The sequence below is a fragment of the Mustela putorius genome, unplaced genomic scaffold (assembly GCF_011764305.1).
Source record: "Mustela putorius furo isolate JIRA1106 unplaced genomic scaffold, ASM1176430v1.1 tig00000083_pilon_pilon_pilon, whole genome shotgun sequence".
NCBI lineage: Eukaryota > Metazoa > Chordata > Mammalia > Carnivora > Mustelidae > Mustela > Mustela putorius.
Genome location: NW_025421273.1, coordinates 12,112,177 through 12,121,523, shown reverse-complemented (window position 1 = coordinate 12,121,523; position 9,347 = coordinate 12,112,177). Strand labels below are relative to the sequence as shown.

Here is a 9,347-nt window from a genome sequence, read left to right as displayed (position 1 = left end):
TGTCCCTGGACAGACTCTCGTGGAGGCCCCTGCAGGCCAGGTGCCCGGGTTGGGCTGCACAGCGTCCTAAAGGGCCCAGTTCCAGGTCAGAGGGACCCTCGGAGCCCGCGGCCGCGCCACTCCCTGTCCACACCTCGTGCGCTCCTCCAGCAGGCGGACCCTTGGACGCTGCACCCGTGTGCCCGGCCTTGGGCCCCGGGCCCCGGGCGGGCGGGCGGCGGCACAGGCAGAGTTTGTGGCTGGTGGCCAGGGTGGAGTCAGGACAGCAGGGTCTGTGCTTGGCGATAAGGCTCCACAGACAAGGTGGCTGCCTACTGCCCAAGGCCTGACCTGCCGGTGCTGGATGAACAAGCGCCGGTCACATCCACAGAACCAGTCATAGGAGTCCTGTCAGTGACCAGGAGGCTAGCCTGGAGACCAGGCCAGCACCTTCCCCTATCCTCACCCTCCTCTTGGCTCATCTGAGTCCCCAAAAGGCCCTGGACACAGAGAAGCAGAGCTTCTTGTTCCCTTTATACCACAGAAAACTGAAGCTAGCAGAGGAAGAGCAGTGTAGAACCCGGGCCTTCTTCCCAGCAGGGACCTCTTTGGCTTTGCCCACAGAAAGGTCAGTGATACTGTCCAGGGTTAACATCTGTGACCTCTGATCTCAGGGCACTTCTGGACAAGACTCCACAATTCTACATCAGTTAATTTTGTTTCCCTTGCACCCAAGAACAAGGTTTGGTGCTTGGAGCTGTCAGTGAAAGGGGAACCTGGGTGCTCAGTTACTTAAGTGAGGGGTCTTGATTTCAGCACAGGTCAGGATCTCATGATTCTGGAATCGAGTCCCCCATCTGGCATCTTGCTCAGCAGGAAGCCTGCTTCTCTCTCTGCCTCTGCCTTCCATTCTGCCTGCTTGTGCTCTCTTTCTCTCTCTGACAAATAAATAAATAAAATCTTTTAAAAAAGAAAAAATTTGTTAAAAGTGAACTGGAAGACATGGAGAAAGTAAATGAAACACAGAGTAACAAGCGTGAGAAGAACGAGCAGAGCACTAGTGAGTTGTGGAACAACTTCAAGAGGCCAAATAAATCTGTAATTGGAGTCCCTGAAAATGGGGATCAGGGGATCCCCATTTTGGAAGAAGACAAATACGATTTGAAGACATAATGGCTGAATTTCCTTTTACATCTGGTGCAAACTACAAACTCACAAATCAAAGCAACTCAGAAAGTAACTTCTGGCTTGCTACTGGGCTCTGGTAGAAACAGAATGTTTCTATGGGACATCAAAAGTGATTCTGAGGGGCATCTGGGTGGTTCACTGGGTTAAGCCTCTGCCTTTGGCTCAGGTCATAATCCCAGGAGCCTGGGATCAAGCCCTGCATCGGGCTCTATGTTCACTGGGGAGCTTGCTTACCCCCCTCTCTCTGCCTGCCTCTCTGCCCACTATTACAAATAAATAAATAATCTTTAAAAAAAAAAAAGTGAGGGACGCCTGGGTGGCTCAGTTGGTTAAGCAGCTGCCTTCGGCTCAGGTCATGATCCTGGCGTCCTGGGATCGAGTCCCACATCGGGCTCCTTGCTCAGCGGGGAGCCTGCTTCTCCCACTGCCTCTGCCTGCCATTCTGTCTGCCTGTGCTCGCTCTCTCCCCACTCCCCTCTCTGATAAATAAATAAAATCTTAAAAAAAAAAAAAAAGTGACTCTGAGGCCAGAATTGCCCATTGCTTGGTCCCATCCGGATACCAGGACACGAGTTCAGGTAGATACATCACAATCTAAGTGTCAGATCCAGGACTGAAAGGCTTCATGCAATGGGAGGATGCAATGGGAGGTGGTCCAGACCCTTGTTCATCTGCCTCTAGAGCAGCAGTGGCTATCAGCTCACACCAGTGGTGTCAGGGATTCCCTGGACACAGTGACAGAGGAGCAAAAAAACCTGTGCTTAATTCACGGGAAGGTTGGCTTACTATGTTGGTATAGGCTAAAAATGGTCTGCTGCTTCACTGTATCCCCATTCAGCAGCTGCCTTGAAAGACAGTGGTGAGAGGCAGTCACCCCCATAGGCAAAACTTCCGGCAGTAAATTTTGCCATTCACTTTGTGTGGCAGGAGATGTGGCCTGGACTCATGGGCAGTGGCACATGGCTTAACGGGGTGGTTGGGAGCCTGGAAGGAACGATCTGAAAGTTTGGGGACAAATAGGTCTGAAGATAAGGCATGTCAATGGACCTCTGGGAATTGGTACAAAGAATGAAGATCTTTGTATTGCATTTTTCTTAAGATTTTGTTTATTTATTTGACAGAGATCACAAGTAGGCAGAGAGGCAGGTGGGGGGGGGCAGACTCCCTGCTGAGCAGAGGGACGGACGTGGGACTCCATTCCAGGACCCTGAGATCATGACCCGAGCCGAAGGCAGAGGCTCAACCCACTGAGTCACCCAGGCGTCCCTTTGTATTGCATGTTAATATTCACCAGTGAGCATCTACCAGAGAGGCTCTAAAAAAACAAGCAGAGAGAATGGACTGGCCAATGAGCATAAGCCAGGCTCTGTCCTCTGCCCCCATCATTCTGGCACAGTGCTCTCCCCAGTGAAGTCGTCATGGTAACAGAACGGAGGCCATGTATGAGCCCAATAGCATGAGCTCCTTGTAACCAAGGCTAATCCAGCTACTGTCACTGCCAAATACATTTGGCAGTAGGCTGTCACCTGTCCCAGCAGGAGCCAACCAGCTACTTGCTGGCAAGTTGATCACCTTGGATCCCTTCTATTCTAGAAAAAGTGATAATTCATGTTTACTGAGATGGCCATGTATCTGGATAAAGGTTTGCCTTTCTGCCTACAATTACTTCAGCACTCCTATCAAGAGTTCCCCAAGTGTCTGATCAGTTGACATGGAATCCCACATAACTGCTTTATGGCAAAGGAGGTATGGCAATGGACATGTGACCAGGAATATACCGTTCCTACCCAATATGTGCCATCCAGAAGTTTCTGGTGTGCTAGAGTGAGGGGCTGGCCACATGTAGATTCAGATGAGACTCCAACTTGGGGATGATCCCCAGGAGGTGGAGTGCCAGCCTCCGTGAAGCAGTACATAGCTACATCAATCACCACTTTACGAGGCTCTGTCCCTGTTACGTGCAATGCCCAATGACCTACTTGAGGAATTTGTGCATTCTGTTCCACAGCAGTAAGAGTTGTGAGCCTAGAGATCCTAGAGGTCTCCAAAGAGGACACTTCTACCAGGGGACCTAAGTCATGTTGAAACTATGGCTGTCGCCTGATCTCATGCAACAACTTGTGCCAGTGGATTGGTGGGCACAGAAGGGGGTAACCAGAGTGATAGGGATAATTGACCCTCATTATTGGTAGGATGTAGAGCTACCTGCTACAGGATAGGGTCAGGCGGGAATGTGGTGCTCAGGTGATCAGCAATCAGAGCAGGCACTCAGCAGAGTGGGGCATCTCTTGGTGCTCCCACCCCCAGTAACTGTAAACAGGCGAGCATGTCACACACCCTAGTAGGACCGTAGTAAGGGCCGGCTAGTAAGGGCCTAGTAAGGGCCGGCTAGTAAGGGCCTAGTAAGGGCCGGCTCCCAGGAGCTCAGACCCTCAGACATGAACGATCTAGGAGAGCCAAAGTGTTAGCTATGAAGAAATCTAGAATGGGTGGTAGAAAAGGGAGATGTTGAGTATCACTTGTGGTCTGGGGATCAACTATAGCAGTGGGGGCTACAGATCATCTCTTCACCCATTTCTCAGAAGTTTCTCCAGATACTGAGATCCATTAGAATACTGGAGAATTTGTGTCTCAATGGACTGAACTTAATAAGAGGAACAAGTAGATACGAGCAGTTCAAGGGGCGGATTTAGTAGTCGCTGTTGGTGCTCTGCCCAGATTTTCTCTCTGGCTTGGGGCTGGCAGTGGGCCCTGCCCAGTGCTATGAATGTCAGCAGCTAATTGCCCCAGAGCCCAGTCTTCAGTGTCACCCAGCCCAGGAGATCATCTCCTTACTTGGATAGCCAATAACTAGCTGAGCTAGGGGTCCAAAGGCTGGTGCCCTGACCTCAAAGCAGGACCAACTGTGGGACAACTCTCCCTCCAGAGCGCCCGTGGGATCCGCTAAAGCTAGACCCCAGCTGAGACCACTTCAATCCTTTGTGTTTTATTTTTAATTTGCCCTATCCTGATTCCCCCACTCAGCTTATCCTGAGAACATTCCCTCTATAGATCCTCGCACAAGAGCCCCAGTTCAGGTTTTGCTCCTCAAGAATCTAATCTAAGAAAATTGCATATTAAAAATACTGTCTACAACTCAACACAGAAAAGCAACAGTTCAATTAAGAAATGGACAAAGGAGTTAAACATTTCTCCAAAGATGTACAGTTGGCCAATAAGCACATAAAAAAGATGCTCAAGGGCTCCTGGGTGACTCAGTAGGTTAAGCCTCTGCCTTCAGCTCAGGTCATGATCCCAGGGTCCTGGGATAGAGGCCCGCATCAGGCTCTCTTGCTCAGCAGGGAGCCTGCTTCCCCCTCTCTCTCTGCCTGCCTCTCTGCCTACTTGTGATCGCTCTCCCTGTCAAAAAAAAAAAAAAAAAAAAAGAAGAAGAAGAAGAAGCCTTAAAAGTGCTGGTAATACTCACTAGAGAAAGGGCACTTTAAAAATTAAAAAAAAAAAAAGATGCTCAATATCACTAATCTTTGGGGAACTACAAATTGAAGTCACCATGAGATTACCACTTGACATCCACTAGGACTGCTATAATAAAAAAGAAAAGAAAAGACTAAGTGTTGGCAAGGATGTGGAGAAACTGGAGCCCCATGCATTGCTGGTGAGAGTGTGAAATGGTGCAGCTGCTGTGGAAAACGTATGCTGGTCAAAAAAGTCAACAGAGAATTACCAGATGACCCAGCAACCCCATTTGGGGTATATACTCCAAAGAAATGAAAACAGAGATTCTAAACGATATTTGTACATCCATATCCATTGTAGCGTTATTAACAAGAACCCAAAGGTGGAAGCAACTCATATGTCTACTGTCAGATGAATGGATAAACAATGTGGCCCATCAGTACAACGGGATATTATTCAGCCTTTAAAAGGAAGGAAATCTGGGGCGTCTGGGTGGCTCAGTCAGTTTAGTGCCCAACTCTTGATTACGGTTCAAGTCATGGTCTCGGGGTCATGAGATCGAGCCCCATGTCGAGTTCTATGCTGGGTGTTGGGCCTGCTTAAGATCCTCACTCCCGGGGCGCCTGGATGGCTCAGTGGGTTAAAGTCTGCCTTCACTTGGGTCATGATCCTGGGGTCCTGGGATAGAGCCCCACGTCAGGCTCTCTGCTCAGAGGGGGGCTTGCTTCCCTTCCTCTCTCTCTGCCTGCCTGCCTACTTGTGATCTCTGTCTGTCAAATAAATAAATAAAATCTTTAAAAAAAAAAAATGATTCTGACTCCCTCTGCCTCTGCCCCTTCCCCCGCCAAAAGGAAGGAAATCCTGACACATACTATAATGTACTAGAATCGTGAAGACACTATGCTAGTGAGATAAGGACAGGTCATTATACAATTGCCACTTATATGAGGTTCCCCAAGCAGTGATGTACATCCTTGCGCTGGGGCCATGCTAATCTCCATATATTATTCCAATTTCAGTCTATGTGCTGCCAAAGCGAGCACAGAAGAAGTAATGGCCCGTCCAGGGACTGACCCCTCAATGTGGTATTATCAGTACCAGGCTCTAACCAGCTGAGCTAACTGGCCAACTGTGGGTCAGAATTGTTAAATTCAGACACAGAAAGTAGAATGGTGGGCGCCCAGGGACTAGGGGAGGGAGAACAGAGATTTGTTAAATGGAGACAGTCTCCGTTTTGCAGGAGGAAAGAAGTTCTCAGGATAGATGGTGGTAAAGATTCACAGTAATGTGAATGTACTTAGTGCTACAGAACTGTGCACTTAAAATGGTTAAAAATGGTAAACTTTTTAAAGGCGATTTATTTTTTTTTAAGATTTTATTCCTTTATTGGAGAGGAGGAGAGAAAGAGAGAGCGAGCAACGAGCAAGGTAGGGGGAGGGGCAGAGAGGAGAAGGAGAAGCAGACTCCCCACTGAGCAGGGAGCCGGATGCAGGACTTGATCCCAGGACCCTGGGTTTATGACCTGAGCCGAAGGCAAAGGCTTAACCCACTGAGCCACCCAGGTGGCCCTGAAAGAGTAAATTTTATATTACATATATTTTACCACCATAAAAAAAGTTTTAAGATGTGTTTATTTATTGGGGCACCTGGGTGGCTCAGTGGGTTAAGCCTCTGCCTTTGGCTCAGGTCATGATCCCAGGGTCCTGGGATCAAGCCCCGCATCGGGCTCTCTGTTCCTCGGGGAGTCTGCTTCCTCCTCTCTCCCTCTGCCTGCCTCTGTCTACTTGTGATCTCTGTCTGTCAAATAAATAAATACAATCTTAAAAAAAAAAAAAGATGTGTTTATTTATTTAACATGGGGAGAAGAGCAGAGAGACTCCCAGGCAGAGTCCCCGCTGAGCATGGAGCCCACTGTGGGGCTTGATGACAGGACCCTAAGATCACAACCTGAGCCAAAACCAAAAGTTGGATGCTTAACCAACTGTTTTAGTACTGTTGAACGTTTTTTTTTTTTTTTAAGATTTTATTTTATTTATTTAACAGAGAGAGAGACATGGAGAGAGGGAACACAAGAAGCAGGAGAGGGAGAGGGATAAGCAGGCTTCCCGCTGAGCAGGGAGCCCGATGTGGGGCCCAATCCCAGGACTCTGGGATCACCACGTGAGCCAAAGGCAGATGCCCAACAACTGAGCCACCCACGCACCCCGAAAGTTTTGGTTTTGTTTTTTTTTTTTAAGATTTTATTTGTCAGAAAGAGAGCACAAGCAGGCGGAGTGGTAGGCAGAGGCAGAGAGAGAAGCAGGCTCCCCGCTGGACAAGGAGCCCGATGTGGGACTGGATCCCAGGACCCTGGGATCATGACCTGAGCCGAAGGCAGCAGCTTAACTGACTGAGCTACCAAGGCATCCCCTGTTGAAAGTTTTTAATAAAAAAAAAGTTTTAATACTATTAAAATACACCTTCCTTTTCAAAGGAAAAAAAAAACACTCTCTTGGATGGGAGTTGTTTTCTTTCTTTTCCTTTCTTTTCTTTTCCTTTTTATGGATGGGAGTTAAAAAACAACACAGAATTTTTTTTTCCTCCCAAGATTTTATTCATTTATTTGACAGAGAGAGACCACAAGTAGGGGAACAGCAGCAGAAGGAGAAGCAGGATCTCTGCTGAGCAGTGAGCCCAACACGGGGCTCAATCCCAGGACCCCTGAGATCATGACCTGAGCTGAAAGCAGATGCTTCACAACTGAGCCCCCCAGGCACCCACAACATAGAATTAGATACATACAACAGTGATATCAAGTAATGAAGGAGATCAACGGAGCTAACGTCACCTGAAGTCTATGTGTTGTCTAGGAGGGTAAAAATATTTGTTACTCTAGACTCAGGTAAAATTAGAAAAAGACTATATAACTTTCCAACTAGAACAAGGACGTGGAATGACTTTAAAAAAAAAAAAAAAAGGTTGCTCAATCCAAAATCCAAAAGGAGAGGAGGAGAGAGAAAGGAGGGAAAAAAACCCACAAACACAGGTTGGCCGATACAAAAATAAATAAGATGGTAGATTTAATTACATTAAATACAAATTAACAAAATGCTTCAGTTAAAAGAAAAAGTATGTCCCAAATGCTAGACACAAAGACATGAAATTAAAAACATACACACTTTACTATACACTAGAAGAAATATAAAGTACCTATGAAACAAATCTAAGAAAACGTGAGCAAGACTATAATGGACAAAGTTATGAAATTCTATTGGCAAACAAGAAGAAACACATCAATAGGGAGGTATACCATGTTGATGAGTCAGAAGACTCACTGTTGTAGAGATGTCAATTTTTCCCAAGCTGATTTACAGCTATAATGATTCCCAGTCAAAAGATCAACTGAGTTATTAGTGACACTGATGAGCTGACTTTAAAAATTGTGTGAAAATAGCTTTGTGCAGCAGAGATAGTACTGTGGCTAATGAGGTTTATCCCAGCTGCAATTATTGCTAAAACTTATGTGGGGGGGGGGGAAGTGGGATGGAATGCCTGGGGGGCTCAGTCCGTTAAGCGTCCAACTCTTGATTTTGGCTCACATCGTAATCTTAGGGTCATGAAATAGATCCCCGCATCGGGCTCCACGTGCAGCATGAGGAGCCCACTTAGATTCCCTCTCTCCCTCTACCTGTGTTTTCTCTCTCTCTCTAAAATAAATTATTTTTTTTAAGTGGGGAAAAAACTCATCTGGAAAGAGAAAGAACAAAACAGACAAGACATTCTCCAAGAAGAAAAATAAGGTGAGGATCTATTCAGCAGGTACATCAGAGTCCAACAGCAGACCTCCATATACATGGACATAGCACAGGTGGCGTTACAGATGGGGGCTGGAGAACAGATTAGAAACAAACGGTGCCGGGTGCCTGGGTGGCTCAGTGGGTTAAGCCTCTGCCTTCAGCTCAGGTCATGGTCTCAGGGACCTGGGATCGAGCCCTGAATCAGGATCTCTGCTCAGCAGGGAGCCTGTTTCCCCCCTCTCTCTTTGCCAGCCTCTCCGCCTACTTGTGATCTCTCTCTAGCTGTCAAAAAAATAAATAAAATCTTTAAAAAAAAAAGTGCAGGAACAAGTAGGTAAACCTATGGGGGAAAAATTGAAAGCAAACCTTACCTCTCGCCATATGCAAAATAACAATTATAGAGTTGGAGAAGATAGGTGCAACACACATTACTGACAATATCAAGGCTACGTAAAGAATTCGTGTAGATTAACAAGAAAAAAGAACAACATATAGAAAAATGTGCAAAATATTTGAATATATGCTTCACAGGAGACAAATGAAAAATGGTTCATAAACACATGAAAATAGGCTCAAGCTCCTTAGTGATTAGCTAAAAGCACATTAAAGCCATACATCCACCAGGTTGACAAAAATGAGAAAAAGAATCTGATGATACCAAGTGTCGGCAAAAATGTGGAACCAAAAGTGGAACTCTCTTTTATAGCTGGTGGGAGTGTAAACTGGAACAATGAAATTCCTGGAAGACAGTGAAGATTCCTGATGCCCTGGAACCCAGAGGTCAGATTCTTGGGTTCATACTCTAGAGAAACTCGTGCAGGCATGCATCGGAAAACGAATAAGACTGTTGCTAGCAGCATTGTCTGACCTCCCCCACCTGGAAACAAACCAAATGTCCAACTACAATAAAATAAAACCCGTGAACTTTGATATAATGGAACGGTTTTC

General features: G+C 46.6%; 1 non-coding gene across 1 annotated transcript; it reads right to left on the bottom strand.

The window, feature by feature from the left end:
- Window positions 1-5,561: 5,561 nt before the first annotated feature.
- LOC123391255 lies at window positions 5,562-5,666 on the bottom strand. Its single transcript, XR_006605884.1, has one exon. It is a non-coding gene; the product is annotated as a U6 spliceosomal RNA (small nuclear RNA).
- Between the last annotated feature and the right edge of the window lie 3,681 nt (window positions 5,667-9,347).